This window comes from Melanaphis sacchari, unplaced genomic scaffold, assembly GCF_002803265.2.
Source record: "Melanaphis sacchari strain LSU unplaced genomic scaffold, SCAv2.0 Contig2_pilon_pilon, whole genome shotgun sequence".
Classification (NCBI taxonomy): domain Eukaryota; kingdom Metazoa; phylum Arthropoda; class Insecta; order Hemiptera; family Aphididae; genus Melanaphis; species Melanaphis sacchari.
Window position 1 is genome coordinate 8,088,863 of NW_020271173.1, and position 22,718 is coordinate 8,111,580.

Genomic DNA, 22,718 nt, shown 5'->3' on the forward strand with positions numbered 1-22,718 from the left:
AAAAACTTTTTGATAAACAATTTATGTATTATAGCTTAATATTTTAATTCATGAAAGGTTATTGATTACAATTATAAAAGAATAAATGCATTTCATACCAAATTGTATTTTTCATTCCATTCTAAACCTTAAAACTCGTTTTTCCAAAAGTTTAAAAAATGTACATATCAGCTTCTGCCATCATACCACAGATATAATGCTAGTATTTGTTTATCAACATTTTAATTAGCAAGAATACTTATCCAATAAATATGGATAAAAAACAAATCATTTTCTACTTATTATTTTACTTATTTTATTCTTTATTTTTCCAATAAATTATTGGAAATTATTTTATTGTAAGTCGTATATTAGTTTTTAATATAAATTTTGATACAAACTTAACTTTCAAAATAGAGATAAAACAAAACAATAAAAAGAATCAAAATAAATTGATTTAAATTGATTTAAACAAATATATTATACGAATATAGAACAAATTTAAAAGAAAAATATATCATGAGTTATGGTTCATATCTAAAATGGGCAATAGTCATCTATCTATGAGATTCTTGTTTCAATTTACCTCTCAAAGTATGCTCATAAAATACGAAAAAAAAAATCAAAAAACCATAAAAATGATTAACCACGTGTTAATGACTTTCTTAAAAACGTCGTCCATTTATTTTTATTCCAATTTGTATTATAATATATATATATATATATTACGTCCACTACAATATAATAAAATATATTAGTATGCATGTATCTCGATTATCATTAACTACGAATGCTTAATCTTGTGTAAATAAAAAAATAAAAATAAGATCATTATAATTAATTTTGTGGTTTGGATGATAAATCGTTCGGGAGTTAGAAAAATCACACACCGCCGCTGTCCATTAGCGATGTCACACACATGCGTATTTTTTTACAATATCATAATATGAGTTCTGTATCACACGACACGTACTATAAACATTATGTGAATGTATAATTATTTATACTCATGTGTGTGAATTTATATACGCACCAGTTAAGTGGTTTCCTATGTCAAACGTTATTATTATAAATTTATATTAATTTTTATAATATTATATTATTATACCTGCAAGATAATGCGAGAATTAAATTTTCATAAAGAATTGCGTACACTCGTAATGCTTACGTTATTACATCGTACGTCACATCGTACGTCACATCATCAAATATTATTAATAGTTTTAAATAGGTACCACATGTCCACATAATATTATATTATGGTTATCCGTAAATTATTTATATTTTTCATAATGATTGGTGGATATATTTATTTTTTTATCTCAACATTTTCGCCTAATTATTTGAAATTAATTGTATTTTATTGTAGATATGACAAATCCTATAGACATATCGTATTTTTACGATTGATATAACTGTTATGAGTAATTATTAAAAAATGTATCAACTATGTAAAAACTATATTATATTTAAAAACAATTATGAAATAATGATGAGAAATGTACGTTAAAATAAATAATCTATATATTGTATAATTTTTTTTGACCATTCGTATAAATAGGTATTTACAGGATATATTCTGACAATATGCGCAGTATAAATATATAATATATTAAATAATATTGATTTCGTAATAACCGCAGGTTATCAAATACTCTCACACGCTTGTAGAATACAAAAATAATTAACTCACTTTTTCAAGAGTCCGAACAGTTTTAATATTATTATATTACATTATCCATACTACTGCATTAGTAATATATGATAATTTATGAATGATTGTTATACGATGGGGCCCAGGCTGCATGTTCTTCGGCGCTATATAAAAATATAGTATTTTTGAGAAAATAAATAATATTGTAATATCACTGTCGTTGTATTTTTACATTATAATATATTCAGAAACTATTCGAACGACAGGAAAAAATCGTAGGCACTTCTACTTGACGTGGTGATGCGTTTTATTTTACATATTATATACTTATAGCAATATACATAATATTGTTAAAACAACTTTAATATTAAAGCAGTCTGTGGGTAGACATTATTATCATTTCGTCTTTTATTTTGATACGAATGTGTCAACGAGTCATAATATACACTAGTTCGGGATCAAATGACGGGTAAAAACCAGTTTGGATTTTAAAAAACAGTTTTTTAATATCTTCGCAGTTGTCGTAAAACAAAAAATATCGTATTCAAACAACAATTATTATTTTAATGTTGTCTCGTATAGTCATAAGAGTCACGACACATAAATAGTTTAATTTATACTATAAGACACATCTCTTTATAATAATATGTTTTATATATACGCAGTACGATATCGTTTCTGTTATTATATACATTGGCATATATAAAAGAAATCTCGTCTCATTAGAATACTATTCGTCGCCTGCAAGAAATGTAATAATAATAACAGTAGTAGTAACCATAACATTTTATCTTTAATAATAATTTTATCCCTCCCCCCATTTTTATTTATTTATTTTTACACTGTGACATTTTAATAATGTATAGACGAGACAAGACACGAGATTTACAAAATGCCATTTCGACTTTTACTGTAATATAATTTAGTAAGACTATAGGTACGAGTATAATAATTATAAAATACTAATATTGATAATAATAATAATAATGCCTTTCAAGTTTTTAACTTGTGCAACGAATATTCCACATTTTAGATACTAAAATTGGTACACAGTGAATTTTTGTCAGTGTTTTTCTTCCTTTTTACGTGGTTTTATCATATAATAGATTAAATCATTAAAAAAATAAGAGCAATAATTGCAGATAGGTACTGCTGGAGACATATTGTGATATATGTCTAACCACGATATATTGTCCAATAATCCGAATCAGATCTTATTCTAAGTGTAAAAAAATGACATAAAAATACATTTTGTAAGTAATCACTATTAACATTGTGTTAGTTTAAAATTTTAGATTGTGGTAGTGATGATTCATCTAGGCTATTTATTTGTTATATAATTATATTGCTTAAAAAAAAAAAACACTAAAATATATCAATGTATTGATGCATATAGAATTTGTTATATTATTATATAGTTAAATTATTGTGTTTTAAACGTTCCAACTGACTTGTGGTTATTTAAAAAAAATAAATGTGGTGATTTTATCATAATATGAAGTACAAAAATATTACGCTTACTCGGGTGGTGGTGTGTGCTGTGTGGAGTCATTATTAATAAAATCGACTATAATTTACATACAAATATGGTTCACTAAACATAGTGAATAAAAAAATCACGAATAAATCACTCAGAAAAGTCGATTGTAGTTGTGTGTATATATACTATAAACATTTATGCAAACATATAGATACATGACTACATGAGTGTGTAATGTCAACGCGAGTGTAGTTGATAGGCAATGACATTTCTTCGTCAGTGCCGCGTAGTACATTTCCTTTTTGTTTCATCTCGCATTTTTTTTTTACCGAATATTTTAGTCTAATTATGCTAAAAAATAACAAAAATAGCTATTTCTAAACATAAAAATAAATAAATCCGATATAATTATTTATTTTTGCATTTTATTATGTTATTTAAGCGCGTGACCGAACGTTTTTATCCCTACGTGCGATTTGTTTATTTTATAACAATTATGTATAAAAAAAAAAAACAGAAAGAATTGTAGAAATACTCTTATTATAAAAACAACTATTACAATTTATTTAATTTACTATTTTACCTTTTTCCATTTTTCGTCGACCATCGTGTGTAAAAGCCGTTGCAAAACGAAAGATAAATAATAGTTATATTAGACCAGCGCAAATTCCTCATATACAAAAAAAATGACATTACGCTCACACGCACACATATAATATATAATATGCATAGTGTATACTGTTTACATATAACTGTAGAGAGATTTTCGTGTCTCGTTGTCATAAACTTGAAAGTTCTAATATAATTTACCAGCGACTTAGGTCATTGACTCGACCCTGAAGATAGATTATCCATCGAGATTCAAATCCATACCGTACGTTAAAGTTAACAACTTATGAACGCACGTATTAGCTAGCCACTCTACGAAGAATATTATAACAGTTCTGAAGTTATTCATACATTTATATTATATACACATATACTGTAATAGATATACCTAAAATGTGAACTAACATAAGCATCTCTACGTCATCTATACATATTTTTTCGTAAGTAGTTTCTTTTCATCTCCTCATGTATTTTATATTGTATGTATATATATAACGTACTTCAACACTGTTGAAGTTCATGTTGATAAATAGATATATACAACAAACACACATTCAATAGTTATGATTTTACCTACTATATAGATAATAAATTATATTTTCATCGAAACTACATTTTCTTCGTGCATATTATTATTAATAATTTACCTACCCAGGTGCTAGATATAATAATGAATACCACAAAAAATGATAATAAAACAAATATTTTATGTAGCGTATTATTTTTATGTATATGCTTTTGTTACTTTGACGATTCAATAATAAAATATGTGCGTATAATTTCAAATCTAATTTATAAACAAATCGCATAGGAAAACAGAAAAAAAGACAAAAGTATGCTCATTGTTAATTGTGTTTTAAAAATAAATAACGCGCGCAAAACTAGCTAATGGTACACATCAAAAAGCTATTACTGAACACATTCGTACGATTTAGCATTGGTTGGTTGTATGGAAGGTTCATTATGGATAATAAAAGTTCCGAGTCATCAAAAAGCACAGTGGCCAAATTGACGAAATTAGAAGGTTCATTAAAGGGGACCTTATAGCAAATACAAATACTTATGCCTACTTAGTACGTACTGCTTTTGTCCAAAATAACTGAATTCCTTGTGCAGTCTTGAGGAAGTGGTTCAAACACATTTTCTCTAATGATTTTAGTGTAAGTCATATAATTACGTATATCACGTGTATGAAATTGTCTTTTTTGATAAAATATTTTTTTTATGTAGACCGAAACTGTAGTATATATACGTATATATTCTGCAGGATAATTCACCAATTTATCAAACTTTTTTTTTTTTTTTTAATAATGAATTTACTTGAAATCTAATTATCAGGATTTTTAAATATAGCTCAGGACTATATTTTCAAATACTTAAATGTTTTTTATTTAAGTGTTCTGTAGCGAAACAATTATTATTATTTTTTTTTTTTAATGATAACTCCCTTTTTAATCATAACACGATGCTCCTTGAATAGTTAAAAATAGTCTAAATATTTGAAAATCTAACCTTTAGTATACTTAAAAATTCTAAGAATCAAAATTTGAATAAATACATTAATAAAAAATAAAAGTGGGATGAACATGCTTGGTGAATCACTGAATTTATTATATTTATTGCGTATGTGCAGAATAATATAACAGAAACCATTTTGAGTTGTATTTAATATAACGTTATTGCGGTGAAAGAATTGCTGCCGCCATGGAATGTATCTTGGAAATCAAATTCCGGCAATATATCAAAATACGACATATTATAATCACAAATAATGTATATAAGTATGTGTGTGTGTGTCTTGAATGAGGATAAAAGATCTAGAAGTACGTGACTTGGATTCCGAATCATCACGCATAATCAAAGACAAAAGTAACGCGGTTTTCATACACACCTAATAATAATAAAAATATTAATATACACTTATTACTTATGACCGTTTAAATAAAAATATTCAAAATTAATGCATAATGATAATAATATCTTGAGTGTGTTAAGTTCTCAAGGCAACGCCTAAGCGATAGTTTAGTTGATGAATATACATTATATAAATTACTCAATAATTGCGAAACCTAAATATCTGTCAGCGATTACTGATCAAATGCATTTAATTTTCTCAATATGCACTGTTACAAGTTAGGCGATCAGCTAAGTAAAACTACACTTCTAAAATAGTTGTATTTTATAAGATTTCACTAACGGTCTTTCATAAAAATTTTGTTTTTTTTTAAAAAAAAAAAAAAAAAAAAAACAGCTGAGAGAGCGCTTTTCGGACTTATACGTATAATATTATAATATTATGCAGATATTATGACAACTCTGAACAAATGCATAATATAATGTAAAAATATCGTAAAATGGGTCACATGATATAGGCAAGTATAGGTTAAGTATGTATACAATATACATCGATATTATATATGTGTACTTCATTGTCCACTGACATAAGTCTAGCGCAAACAGGACGTTTCAGTCAAGCCATACGCTATGCAACGTCAGAGTAACTGCACATTTTTTCCAGCGTATACAAGGTGAAACATATGAAGTTTTAACGTGAATCAGTGATTATCCGAGTGATTTTTCAACAGTGAATAAAGATTATTAAAATGAATATTATATCATAAAGGTACATATAGGTGTCCTGTACCACATGCCACTTCTCCGATTATCTAAACGTTAAATACTTTTAAACTGGTGTAAGCACTTGAAAACGTATGGATATGCGCTACAATACAATATAGAAAATCAAATGAAATATATGGCTAAAGCATGCAATAAAAATTGCATGACATGTAATATAATAATGCACGATTAGGTCGGTTAGATTGACAGACGAGATTCGAAACTGAAGTCGAAATATTAAAATAAAAATACCTTATTATGTGAATAATAAAAATGTACGTGTGTCTATAATATATAAAATATTTTTTTTATTGTGATCGTATGTATACGGTCATTTAAAACTGTAATAGTTTGGATAAGAATTTGAATGGAACTGTTAGGTATGACCAAAACCAATCTGAAAAATTATGAACATGTCTTAGAAATTGGAAAATTAAAACTAAATATAGCGAAATCACAATTTATCAAATTAAATTATACTTTCTATTTTATTAAATTTTACACTTGGTACCTACGCACTTTTAACGCTTAATTTAATTTCGTTATCCAAACGAAAAGTATTAGTATACTTTAAATACATGAAATAATTGCATGTGCGTGTCAGTCATGTTTAATAACTATAAAGTATTAACTACCCATTGAATATTAAACGTAAATTATTTAATTAAATTGATAAGGACGCAGACGTAAAAACTATAGAATTAAAGACAGACACACTTATAGTGAATAAATGTGACATTTAAATTGTTTATAATTCATATTTAATATCTTACATAAATAATTTTAAAAATATTTCACATTTTAGGTGAAATTTAGTTTTCCTCGACATAGCTATAGAATATAATCATTTATACGGTTATACAATTAATACTGCAGATTAAGTGTGACATAGAATAACTATAGAAAACGCGTGAATACTGGCGATAGGCACACAGATTAACCAATATTTTTAGGTGAAGGATCTTACACAACAAATCGGTTATATACTGCAATGCGAGAAAAATTTGAATGAAATTTATTAAAATTCCAATAAACGCTGTTTGCCCTAAATACGTTACACCAGTTCCATTACCTATGTAATAATGCATATCACGAATAGGCTAAACATTGGCGACCGATAATAATAACGAGCACGGCCAGTACTCGTGCATAACGTCCATGGTAGCAATATAATAATACGGCGACGATAAATTATTCTCTACAGAACCGACATAGTATGATACCCAACTACCTAGCACCTATATGTTAATAATAGAATAATATAATAGGGAAATGTAGCCCAAAAAAAAAAGATTTCGGAGAGAGGTTAATCGGTAAATCACGAGAAAATTCGCCTGCGTACCCCCCGCAGACCAAATATTTCCACGCGCGCTTGTGTTAGTGTGTGTTTACTTAGGACTTCGTACCCATTGTCACGGCGCTACTACCGTATTACTATATATCCTGGACCTTTACAAATCGCGTGAAATGGTCAGCGCGACGGGACACACCGCGCGCACACACGTCATATACGACAAATAATATTATACTGTATTGAGGAACAATCGATTTCTACACACACTGCACATAGCACCCATAATATAATATACCTACATCATTGTACTTGTTCTGAGAGAGCGTTTGCTTACTGTCATGCAGGGAGATAATATTATGCGACAGCGTGCCGACCTCCCATTTCGAAAACGCGGAACGTTTCCTGGAGGAGACGACAATATACCGAATATTATTGTAACACAAGTATTATTTCTTTATTGTAAATTGCGTCATTTCATTTTTTTTTTTTTTTTTTTTTTTTTAAGGACGTTTTAGTTTGTAAAAGACCCTAAGTAACTCCGTTGATATATCTTGGAATATTCTACTTGTCTTTTATTCCTTAACACTATTCAGTATTCTTACATTTTTACGCATCGACTCTGCGGGATAGTAAATATATTATTTATTAAATTAATGAATTGAGACAAAATTAAAATTGAAATTTATGTTAAATTAAATTATATAGACACTATAATTACACGCCTACATTATAAGCCGATAGCGTTTTAAGATGTTTAAATAATATAATTTACACTTATTGTTAATTTTACTAAAGTAAAATCATTTTAAACAATTAAAAATCAAATATGAAATATAAAACTAATTGCCTGATTGATTATTATATGGCTTCAATACTTTTTATCGGAATCGGTAAAGTGGGTACCTATTAAATGACTTTATCTCGGTAAGTTGAGTTCGGAAAGAAATGTTTTAAGAAGTTCATCCCATTTTTTTAACATCCTATAATCTATATTAGAAGTCAAATTTTGTGATTATGGTATAATATATTGTACAAATGGTATAGATTGAATTAATATATATGTTTTTATAATATGTTCTAAATAAACACATGGAATAAATAAATTAAAAAACCTTAAGGTTTAAATTAAAAATTGATTCAATTTCTATCATTATAATTCAATTAAAATATACCTGTGTGTTTTTTATATTATTATATTTTCGGAAAAACTTAAATGATAAGGAATTAACAAACTTAAATCGGGTTATCGTATTAATAGTGTATTTTATTATTTACCCTCTAAAGTGTTGTTCTTTTATCGTTTTTTTTTTTTTTTTGCTAGCCATTATTTCCATTTTTCAAAATTTAAGAAATACACAATAACTATAAAACTGTATAACTTGAAGAAACAATATAGTTATAGGCCGATGTGCAGTACGCTAGTAAAAATTAATGAAATAACCCAGATATTGTACGTAAGTCTGTATGCAATTATCGTAAAAATCGATGATAACTAATACATAATAGTATAATACAGCAGACGAACATGTAAGCATGTATATGCTAGTATATACGTATCTTAATTAGGCTGCATCAAAGTTACGACGTTATGGTATCTCATTTTTGGAAAAATGTGGCTACGACCAGTGTAATGAAATCCGCGGTAAAAATATTACCGTCATTATTATTTGTTTGTAACGTTTGTTTATCTATTGGTGATTAGAATTAATTGGTATCCGGGTAGTGTATCGTTGTATGCTCACGGCCCAAACAACTAAGTAAATGGGTTTATTGCCAGGATTCAACTTGCCTACTCCTTTTTATACCCGGGACTCAATTTATTGCTTTCAAAATGTATAAAAATGTTCAATGGTTCAAATTACCTAACACCTTTTTATTTAGGCGATACTTTAAAAAAAACAAATTCAACTATGAAATAATTTAGTAACCTATAATCATTTGTATTATAATCAGTCTAATTCATTTAATTCTTGCATAATGCAATACTAAATTATGAATACTTAATTCTGTTAAATATAAAGATTATTTTTATTTTAATCAACTTATATTTTCCTTGTAATTAGTTTACGAACTGTGACTTCTGACTTTCAAAAAAATGTTGAGTCACAACCCCTAGATTGTGAAACACTGCTTGATTATTAGATTAGCCCTACCCATCTATAAAAAAAAAGTTTTAAAATCAGTTAAATTGTAAAATGTATAATATTTTTAAAATTATATATAAATTGCTGACTCACTTAAAATTTGACCGATTTTCAATTTTATTTTTTTGTTTTTAAAAAATAGGCAAATCTATAAAAAGACGTATTTTCAACAAAAAAATAATCCAAAGCAATTTTAAGTAATTATTTAATTTTTTTTTTAAATTACGGTAAAAGGGTTTGGTCATATATATTAGGTATATAATAAATTACGTACACGACGTTCACAAACTGCACCTAAATATTCGTAATACATTTTAAATTAGAGCTATACTGACTTTTCGATTAATTAGCATAATATACCTATGTCCTATATAATATATTCGTGTATATCATCACCACGCAAACTATTTTATCGCATACTGCAGTAACACTTTTCACGTCACGGTCGCCATGCCATATAAATTACAACAATATAATATAATAAATAATAACAGTATACGTATAATAAGACATATTATAACGTACGCGGGCTGCAAGTGTTGCGAGGAGAGGAAAAATGTAGGTACGTCAGAGGTTTAAGACGACTTCAGCACGACCGAAGCGACAATGATACGACGGGCCTATAGCCAAAAGAGGTGACCACGGCGAAGGTAAGAGAAATAAACACGAAAAACCTGGCGTATGCAAAATGCAAATGATTTCGTCGTCGCGTGAACACGATCGCTATGTCATACACATATAATACACATACGGGTGAAACACATATTATTCTCTAGAGTCTAGACTTCATACATATATTATATACTGTACAACGTACACCAATCATTCCCACGCACAAACGCGCGAGGTTGACCGGAGTATAGTATAATATCATTATTACATTCTAAACGAGACGACGTGAAAAAAAAAAAAAATGATTAATAATATTTAACAGTATGAAATACTGCGATCAAACGCACGACGGTTACACAGAAATCGGCCGTTTCCCCGGGTAGGTGTCGTTCGTGTAAATATATTATACTATTCTAAATATAAAACAACGTAACGTTATAGCGTACACGGTTCTACTTGATAATAATATAATATTACATATCGTGAATTCACGAGCTCTAACTGTGTATATCTTATATAATAATAATAATAATAATAATACGCGTATTAATCGGTCTTAAAATTAATTTTCCTATCGATATCGTCTTACAACAACATATTTTTTTTCGTCGATCGTATTAGTAGTAGTAACGCGTACAGTCGCGGGAAATGATTTTTTTTTTTCATTTTCGACGAGTCGGATAAAACTATTTATTATCTTGTCAGTTTACGTGTTTGCTACTAAACCGTTTTTTGTTATTTTAATATTATAGTAGTGCTGTACTTTACTTTACTATTATACTAACAAGATTCCGTCTCGGTTCATCGTCGTGTAGCTTATATGTATACTATTATTATTACTTGATTCTTTTGTATATAATATACATAATGTATGGTACTATGGTATACAAATATAATTATACGATTTATTATTACTATTATTAAGCCTATGCACGTCAAAAGTATTATTATACGCCAATATATTATTCTTGTATATTATGTTTTCAGAAACGAAAAAGCATTATCAACCAAACAACCGTTTTTCGCACTTTCAAAAGGTAAGCAAATATTTACATCATCAAAATATTGTTATAGGTACGATTGACATTATTGGTATTTGAAGCTAATACCTATATATAGTTATTTTATTATAATAGTGATTAATTTTAATAGCGCAGCACCTTTAAATTATACAAAAACCGATGCATTCATTTTTTTTCTAATGAGATACACATAGAATAATAATTTTGTAAAAATATTTTTATTTTTTTTTTCATAAAAATAAATATTATGCTTTTATAATCTATGACATTATGATGGGTTATCTATAAGCAAAATATATAATGTATGACAGTAAATAATATAACAATAAAATAAACAAAAGTATTGTAGAAGAACAGCGACCCTTTTTGTTTTGTTTCTTTTCTCATTCATTAAAACATACAATATACCTATATAACTAAATCGTCATTTTTTATCGCTATTTGAAAGTTTTGTTCCTGTGTGACGTATAATCTCGAGAAAGGATTAAAAATATGTTTCAATAATTTTCTATAAACGAATTGTAAAGAAGTCGACTTTGCATTTGTGTTTATAATACACAGATATATTGCGCTTATATATTATTATTATGGGATGCATTCAATGACTTTTATGCTAAAAATTGTATTTTAATAAAAAAAAAAAAAATATACTATAATAAATACGTACTTCACGTAAATTGCTTCAAAAAAACACTAGTGGTATAGATAACTTTTCAGGAAATTTCATTGTACATAAAAATGTTCATAGAGTACCTACTATTTTATTATTATTTTGTCTATAAACGATAAATTTAAAAAAAAAAAAAGTAAGGGAAATATCACTACTATACGATGACGATAGACGATAGTGCAATGTTAAATGATAATATTATAACATGAAAATCATTTGTTTCACAGAAATTTAAACAAATATTCTTCAATTTTGATTTTAAAAGACCTATGCCACAGTTTGTTTGTAAGTACTTTGTAATTTACAGTTTATAAAATAATATTATATTATACAAAGTTACGAGTACATGCAGTAGAATATTAAATGAGTACAATATTATTGCCAAGTTTGTTGTGCTAAAATTTTAAACCAACAAATGACCGTTAACTGTATATTGTATACAAAAAATGTATACATCCGTCGAAACAAAATGCGTATAAACGTTTTATTAGTTTTGTATAGGTATTTCAAATTATTAAACAATAATTTTATTTTACAACTTTCTTTAATGGAGTAAACAATACATAAAGTTGTTTTGAATATATTATTATAATTTGATAAGAATGTAAAGTGCCTAGTATGTCGTTTACAAATTATACTGTATATTATATAAAATTATAATTTACGATAAATAATGACGATATTCGAAGTACTTATTGATTGCTAGCAAATCATACAACATTTTTTATTAAAATAAATAGAAAAACTATTTTATTTCATAATTCTATTTTAAACATCCAAAAAAACTAAGATTAAGCAAATACTTAGCAAAATACGTTAAAGGTAATCACAAAAACTTTATAAAACGCATGTTTTAAAATTATAAATTAGTCTTGAATTTTGTAATTTATATAATATATTTATAATTTTCAAAGCAATACATTAATATTTAATGTGTTCAGTGATATCATACTATTACAATATTAATATAAAATATTTATATACAATATACTTTAGATCATTTCCATTTAATCATTTTTTAATAGCTGCTTGAGATCCAAAGTCACTATTTAATTTTATGACGCTTTTTACAAGTATATGTTTATATAATAAATATATGATACAGTCAAACAACTTTTGCGATTAAAATTTCAATATATTAAACTTATTAAAGCCATAAATTTGTTTGATATAAAACTCTTATTTAGTCTAATGCTAATTGCAGTTATTACCTATTTCAACATTTACATTTCACTTTAACTATCGAAGGCCACGCCACCAATTTTTGAGAATAAAAGTGTAATAAACAATATTGACATTTATAGAAAAAAACATTTAAATTATTGAGTTATAAATTTTGAAGGTATAACTATGTAATTTATGTACTTAATCGTTTACCTATGTGTAAAACCATTTAAACGGAAATGTAGATTTTCTAAGCTTATAGTCAATTTTGAATGGTTTTTTAGTTTGATATAGGTACGCGATTTATAATTATTATGTTATATGATCTATTCGTGTGTCATAAGTGATGATAATCAATTAAATTTGGCACGAACTGCAGAGACAGTATATATTTTATTATATTATTATTGCTGTATATATAGGAACGTCTGCTGCAGCGGAGTACTCGAGATTCCGGGCGTGACGAGAGGCACTTCATGCGCATCCCAACCAGCAGCCCTTTATTATTTTCTCATATATATATATATATAATATATTATATTGTTACATACGCGTCTGGCTGAGCGCCAAAGAGAGATGTCTATGAGGTCAGGTAGCAAATGTAGAACAGTACTAGCTGAGCAATAGAGGTAACAACAATGATAACAATAATACAAGTATGTACATTGTACCTGCAGCACAGAAGAGTATAATTTACCGAGCATATCCATTCCGATTTTAATCTTAAATTATATGTTTACCTAAAACTAATTTTTAGAATTTTTAGATACAAACCCCGCACCAATATTAAAAAACTACATTTTAAAAAAACTTTAAATTTCATGCTATTAAGAGTATTTTATAGTAATACAAATTCCTATTTCACATTAAATTGTTAACTATGGATAATTTTTTAATAAATTTGAATCAAAATGCAAGTCTATAGTTTTAGATAAATAAAAAAAAAAAAAAAAATGAGAAATTGAACGCACACAAAATCAAATTATAAAATATTAAAGAAAACATATATTTAAACTAAAAGTAGGCTAATAAGTAGTAACCATTTGATTGTCATTGAAGCTTTAATAGCTAATTAAAATAATATATACCTATTAAAGGATAAAATGAAAATCAAGACACTTTTTAAATCAGCTTTGACGTATTAAAATAGTAAATTATTTAATTTTACTGCAGTAGAGAATTTCAAACGTGATTCCTTGAAACATTTTTAGTAAGTACATTATGTTAGCATAATAAAACTAACCCGTTTATGTACCTTTTCGAGTATCTCATATAACATGTTACATCGTTATAATTGCATATTATCTAGTTTAATTGTGTTGAGCAAGGATTTCGATTCCTTTGAAAACCAACAATAATGCGTGTCCGATTATTGTATAAAATACAATATATAATATTATAATGCTAAAAAAAAAAAAAAAAAGAATTCCAATGTATTATTATTATAGTTGTATGCGCATATAATGTGTTATGACAGTATCGAAAACGTCACGATTCGCGTCGCATGCATCAATACTTTTCACGACGTATTTTTTTTTTTATCGTCACTGTGAAAGATAATAACTAACAATAATTTATAAATTTATATACTAGGGGGCTCTGCTCCCTACTATCTATCTTTGCTCATCAACTACCCTTCAATCTTTTTTTGCGAGCTAAGAGTTTTTTAAACAGTGAGATATATAATGACAACTCTATTGTATTATTCCAAACTACTTCGAAACTAAAATACTATATAATAAGTACATACGCTCGATGTATGAACAGTGACGCACACGTTACGATCCAAATCACATTAACTGAAATTGTAAGCGTACAATAATTTTCGATTTATGCGACAGTTTTAATGATTGACAGGCGATGAGGAATTCATATTGCTCCAATTTTAATTAAAATTCTATAAGAAATATAGCTTATTGCTTATTGTATTCGACCTGCTGCACCTAAAATGCAGTTTTTGCGTACAGTGTGGCACATCATATGAATTATTGTGACGTTATATATGATCGAGTAAAAATAACTAAAAATTAACAAACTTCTTCTGTAAAAATACAATAAATAACACTAATATAATATTTAAATTATACCTAAGACCTTGCAGTGGGCTCCAGTTCAATTTATATATTGTCTAATATCACATATTATTATTTATATCACATTTACTATAGTAAAAGGATTAAAGGTGAAAATTACAGATTAAATCTTAAATTCTTAAATATCTGATTGTATTACTTAAAGATTTTTTTAGAATAATTCAATAATTAATCTTTTATTTCTTTCTACAGCATTTTCAGTTTCTCGTAAGATTGCCTTTCTTCTCTTGCGTGTAATACCAATATACTAATATCTTAATTCTATTCCACACTTGTTAGTTGTTATACCAATAACGTAAAATTGATATGAATTATTATTTGTTCGGGCTCTATGGCTTTATAAAAAATGTCAGCTGTCAACGATCGAAATAAAAAAAAAAAAAAAAAAATTCTAGGATAATTTGATACCACAAATTATAATATAGTGTACTTATAGCATACTACACCCCACGAGTAGATGATAAAACGATTTTTTCTCATCTATCCTTACATAAAACGCTATATATATATGTATAAATGTAAGATTTATAACAACAATAAAATTTTTCGGTATATTTGTCACCCTCGCGGAATATAATAATCTCGAGATTATTGAGGAGTCTAAAGATTACTTAAGCGTATATGTAATATATATAGTTCTTTCCATTATGGAAAAAATAACTAAACTTTTCTTTTCTTTATTTTTATCTAGTAAGAGAGACAATTTTTTTATATAGTTTTTCGATGATTTATTACGTTTTGTCTCTTTTTTTATTATTAATGCACTACATCAAATGTATTATCACAAAAACACCACTCATACTGACAATCTTATTTGTTAAGACATAATAATATATTATAAACAATATCTATTGCAATATCGCTTTTTATAACTGTACACAATAATGATATCAACTAAAATGTTCTATTTCCATGATATAAACAATTTAAAGATAAAATATGAATATTTCCATAGCGCCATCTGTCTGGATTTTATATGTACTTTTTAAAACTAGATTTTATACGACAATATTTCTCACTTGTAGTTCGTGTTAAAAATGTATATGTTTACATTCTTTATTTTCACGAGTTGTATTTCAGCTAATATGATTTTCTCCTAAATTTATTTCACTTAAACTGAATTGAATCAAGTCAAACGCTATATGCTTGTATCAGCTATTTACCACATGTGAATTGCTCATCTCATTCGGATTTGTCTACAAAACGAGTAAATAAACAACAACTTTCCCTTGAATTGAGGTAAACTTGAACTGAATTACGCTGAACATCGTTTACTTACACTTGTTCATTTTTTTCCGTTTGAAGTCGGATAATACAGCGTTATATTATTAAATTATAAGAAATATAAAGTCGTTTGAGATTAAAATCATTTTGTGATTTAATTGGTAAAAGATGGGTGGCCTGGATAAATTTCAATCTCTGGGCCTGAATTTAGTTTCTACTCCGCCCATGATTCCAGCAAACCTATTAGAAACGTCGCAGTGCGCGAAATTTATAATATAGTTATTATTTATTAAAGGTACACACGGGAGTCTATACTATTAAAATGTTTTACGACGATTTTCAGGGCGCAGCGAAGAACCCGTCGCACCGGTGTCATGCCAAAATGTAATATATCCTAATCGTTATTGAGGTAATATTTTGTACCCAAGTATAAAGTAGTAGGTACCTACATATTATTTATTTTTCTTTAGATCCGTCACACGCTTATTAAATATAATATCCACAAATAATACAACATAACAATAATATATTATGTATTATAATAAGCACCACAACTGTTTACTTCCAAACAATTTCTTCGTTGTTGAGGGGGGGTGACAAAAAAATAAAAAAATCTGAGCGATATTTATAATAAGCGTTCGTGCCGATTTGACGTTTTTCGTACCTCTAGTCGATACACAATAAAAGACCCCGGTATGTGAAAATGCGTGTGTGTGTGTGTTTAGCATGCGGACACAATCGTCCACCGCGAACAATGCATGGCGGTTCTTTTCTTGAAAAAAATTCTATTTAAAACTCGAACGGCTGGTTATTATTATTATCGCACCGAATGCGCATATGGGTACATACGAATAATATGATATAATTGATTGTTATTCGTTTATTTACTTTGCTGTATGAAATTCCTTCAGGAGGGCTCCCGGTACAAATGCATAATAATAATAAAAGAACAGTAATAACGCGCGGGGACAGTATTATTTTTTTTTTTTTTTACACATAACATTTTATCCCACATTATTATTTATTTCTTCTCACCTCCACTACCGTTTTAAACGTTTAAATCACAACATAATCGAATTTTATTCGTACACGCATACATAACATAATATATTGTACACAAAGCCGCTCAATGCCTTTTTTAATCTATGTATAGGTCAGCGCATTAATAGTAACAACAATAATAATAAATATTATATACCTACATCACATCGCCACCGATGATGTCAAAATAGGTATTATGATATTATTTGATTCTCGTAGGCATTTTTATTTAAAAATATGACGTAGTATTTATTCGAATTCAATATTAATGTTAATATTAAATTTCACTTTGTTGGCGATTTTATTTAATGAAAATATTAATAATAAAAATAAATAAAGTGTCTACTACTACATCATATTTTCAGATTTGGCGCCTTAGGTATAGCTTTGAAATCACCTCTATTGAATATTACCTCCTCAACCAATTTTAAAAAACTTAATCACAAAAAATTATTTTGCTATAAAAATTACCATAACAAAAATAAATTATATTTTTATAATATTTTTTTATTTTATGAATAAAATAATTTTGATTTTTATATAAAACCACAATAAGTATGTTAAAAATTTCCATTTATCTTTCTTAAACGAATTACGATAAATGATGGTTGTAAATTTTACATGCATAATATGTTGTCATACCTAAATCCTAAAAAATTGCCGCTCGAGGCAATGGTATTTTCACCATCTAAATACGCCCCTAAATATAGCTCCATTACTGACATACGGTAGCGTACATACCTAACCATGTACATGTAGTGTGATTCATTAATTGTAAATCAGACAATATTGAATTGTAAAATTATGTGTTTTTAAAATTGAAATAAAAAAACTATTTAACTATAAAAAAATAAAAATAATACGTGTACGATCTTAAAAATTTAAATAAATCAACAATTTTTAATATGGTCTTGTACTATTACTTTATGTTAATAAAAAAATCATCCAGTATGTACAACAATATAATATAATTGTGTACTTCAAAGTGAAAAAAGAACGTTATATCCTCTCAGGGCTTTTTCGAATATCCCGTTTACGGCCTTTTGCACGAAATCTCTCAAATCACATACATTATGATAAAAACGAAAATATCACCACGGTGTGCAGTGTTGGAAAAAATTATTAAGTGCCGTATTCAATTGGAAATATTATTATCATTTCGATGCACGTAAGACAAAAAAAGTAATTGATACATACGTGCGTAGGAAAAGTCATATAAAAATAATAATTAATATTAAATGTTACTAGTATGATATTTTTTTTGTTATAACTTATAAGTAATATAGATAGAGTCTATATTATAAATATAGTATATTTATTCAATATATTATATTTTTCAAGTTGCACAAAACGTCTTAAATATTATATATCATTAATTTTATTATACGACTGTTAAAAATTTGTGATAACTATATAATATACATTCAAATGTCACGGACAAACGCCACATTAACATTAAACTTATAGGTAGGTAAATATACGCAATGTATACACCTCCGTCGACTACGGTAGAACACATGTAGCGCGAACCCCATGCCGATGTCGTGTGTGCGTGTGCGAGCACTGAATAAAAAGAAAACTATAAATATTAAATACACGTCGCAAATAATTATTACAATAATAATATTATTATTTTATAGTTGAAGTAATATTACTAACGACACTACACATGCGCAAAGTCACCTTGTCGGGTTTCTCAAAGATTTTTTTTATAAAAACATATTTGAAGCCATAAATTATATTTACGTAACCGCTTGGACCACGCACGAAATTGTTTTTAATTTACAAAATTGTCAATGCGCTTTTAATTGCTGGGGTTACGTCACTGAGATATTACCATATTATATTGGTACGTGTGCAGCCTACAGCACAAGTTGGCAAATTGCTCTTTAATGACCGATATCCAATTCAGATAGCCTAACCTTAGGTTTTTCGTCATTTTAGGGAAATCTTATTTACGCTGCACTTATTCAATAGTTAATTTTTTAGGGAGTAGGAGAGATATATAAAATAAAGACATTCGTTTTTAACAGTAAAATCTTGTTAATATTAATTAAAAAAATTTGTACATTTTGAGTGACCTCAGTTTTTTTTACAAAATATAAAAATAATAAAAATAAAAATAAATGTTATTAAAATATAACAAGTTATCATATAGTACTTTAATAAGTATTTAATTATTAATTGAAAACATATAACTGCAAAATAAAAATATACTAAATACAATTTATTTTGTAGCCTTTGCTGTGCAAATTCAATCAATACATTTTTAAGCTCGGAATTCTTTTTCAGTTTAAACTATAAAAATATCACTTAACCTTTATTAATTCGTAAAAAACATCAAATAATTTTTAATTATTTTTAATTTGGAAAAGTTAAGTTCACCTATAGCAACTAATACATTGTTAAAATACGAGTAATGCAAATTGCTACAACTGAATTTGGTAAAAAAATGTCATTATTTATAATAAACTGTAATACTTTCAATAGGGTATTATACCCAATAATATTTTAGATATTGCTACTAATATGTTACGAATACGAAGCGTTATCGGTAAACGAGATGTTATCATTATTACATATATATATTTTTTGTATTTCATATTTCATGTTTTTCATTTAAAATTTTCCGCCTTAGGTGGCTGTTTATATTTCTACCATATTATAGCCCTGCTAATAGCTATAATTTACGAATTTTAATTTACCTATATATTATTACTAGCTGATTATACAAAATGACATGAAAAATTCTCCAAATTCAACAAATAAAACACTAAAAACAGAAACAGCTAATGATATTAAAGATATTAATCATTCCACGAAAGTACCTATAATAACCTATTATACGTACTACCACTTCTACCGAATGAAAATTTGTTTGTGATCAGTGACAATATGAAAATTGATAAAAAATAACAGCCAATAGAACATCAATTGATCAACACTGATGCATAATAATATAGTATTTACAATACATTAAATTAATTTTTAAAAAAACATATAAATTTAAAAATATCCGACGAACATGAAAATAAAATAATATAATTACGAACATATCAGAACCAAAACACTGAAGACCAAAAATACGACCAGTTTTGAAAAAAACAAATATAAAATTATAAATTTTTTAACAAACTCGAAAAATGAATTGTTAGATGGAAGAATATTTTTTTAATAAATTGAAAATAATCGATTTTAACGATTTATATTATATAAGTCGCTGTATAATAAATGTTCTGTTAACATGGATTATATGGTCTATGCCTTTATAGCTGATTCGGAATAATTTCGCTCAATCACAACATTAACGCTCAAAAATAAATCCTATTTATAATAATATTATCCCCGTTGTTTATATGTTAATCTATAATATTATTTACACACGTTTGTCTTTTTTTTTTTTTGTGGCTTCGATATAATATAATACGGCAATGATTGGGTTCAGTCTAGAATATCATCTGCTTAGATTTAATTCTAAAAAGAAACCACATCAAATGCATCAGTGGATCCAATCCAAGTTATCTCGTATTGACGAAATATTTAAACATACTGTACCTCCAAACATATTATATTAATATAATTTTTCTCGATTTATTTTTCCAAGATGTTATTGCGTATTATACGAATCATTATAATATGATGTTACTACTATATATGTTACTCGTTTTCATAATACCTATATATTACGATTTACGACCTGTACATATTATATTATGGCACCTAAGTGCTACGTTATATTTTTCCGGTATTACTTATATATTTAAGCATAGTTATACTTAACACCACGCTAGCAGCGAATATTGCTTGCAATATTTACTCATATTATTTTTACTTAAAAATCCTCTCTCTGGTGGTGCTATGGTTTTATGACTGTATAATATCATATTATTATAATGTGTATACGTTTTTTAGCTAAAATTGTTTGCTGCGTCTCATACGGCCAATATCAGTCACAGTTGTTTACTTTGAATCCATCAACATTAAATCATTCAATACGTTCATCTTTATACATTTTAGTAGATAACAATAAACACATACAAATGGTTTTATTCAACGTTTATATCATAATATATTATAAAATGGATAATAATATTATAAGATATGTAATATCTGCATTCCAAAAATTCAAAATAATATTATATTGTTACAATATTATATGTTGTGTTGAAAACCACTCGTCTTAAAATAATATTTTATTATTTTAAGAATGTTCCAATATAATATATTATTATTATTTTGTGTATATGGTATCTACGTCGCACCGTTTTGTTTTTATATATAACACATGTATTTGAAGGAAAAATAAATATATATTGTTTATTCATAGCACGTGTTTAATCGACCATGAAGAGAATTTAACTCGGAATTCAGAATATTGCTTCCCGCAAACATAACGTATTTAAATTTGCCGTTATATCGAATAAACCCTGACGCATAGATACGCATAATATACATTAGTATGGTTTACATTTTCTCCAGTTTGTGAACAGCCGTGGACTATAATAATATCTTCAAATTAATATAATTTCTTTACTCGCGAAAAACAAAACCATCATATTTTTTCTCTTTTTTTTTCAACAGTTTGATTGTAAAAATACAAGGAAAATATAAACTTTCAATCTTCTGCTATGTAACAAAACTTTAATATTCTTTATGCTAAAAACACATTCTGTAGCGACGGCAGATAAATTTTTTATAAGTGTGCACGCGTGACCAGTAGATTATTATTATACATAATTATATTTTAGTATTATTATATATGTAACTTCGAATTCGCATAGTAAAACGCGTAGTGTGGCAGACATTGTTTGTATAGCATACATAGCACACACTATAACTTTTTTGTGTTTATATTCCAATGTTTTCTGTGCACGCAAACTTTGGTAAGTTTATTCATACATATATATCATACCACCGCCACAGCACAGCAATTTGTTTGTAACGCTTGAAAATTAAAACTAGCAGCATATAACACACGCATACAGAAATGCACAATATAAGTTCGCCAAGAATAACGAATGTGGTTTTTTTTTTTTTAAACGTTTCTAACAAAATATCTAATCGTATTTATTATCTTGGAAACTATTTTATTATTTACAGTTCAAGTCTTATG

The 22,718-nt window shown here is 27.1% G+C and overlaps 1 protein-coding gene across 3 annotated transcripts in view; it reads left to right on the plus strand.

Moving 5' to 3' along the window:
• LOC112595780 (frizzled-5) overlaps positions 1–22,718 on the plus strand; it is a 71,813-nt gene that overhangs the window by 4,915 nt on the left and 44,180 nt on the right. For 2 of the 3 annotated variants that reach the window (XM_025341103.1, XM_025341107.1), the window contains exon 2: positions 11,379–11,428. The gene's annotated coding sequence lies outside the window, so the exon portion shown is untranslated. Of the gene's footprint in view, positions 1–11,378; positions 11,429–16,907; positions 16,974–22,718 lie in introns of all 3 variants that reach the window. The other variant, XM_025341105.1, reaches the window with a different exon arrangement.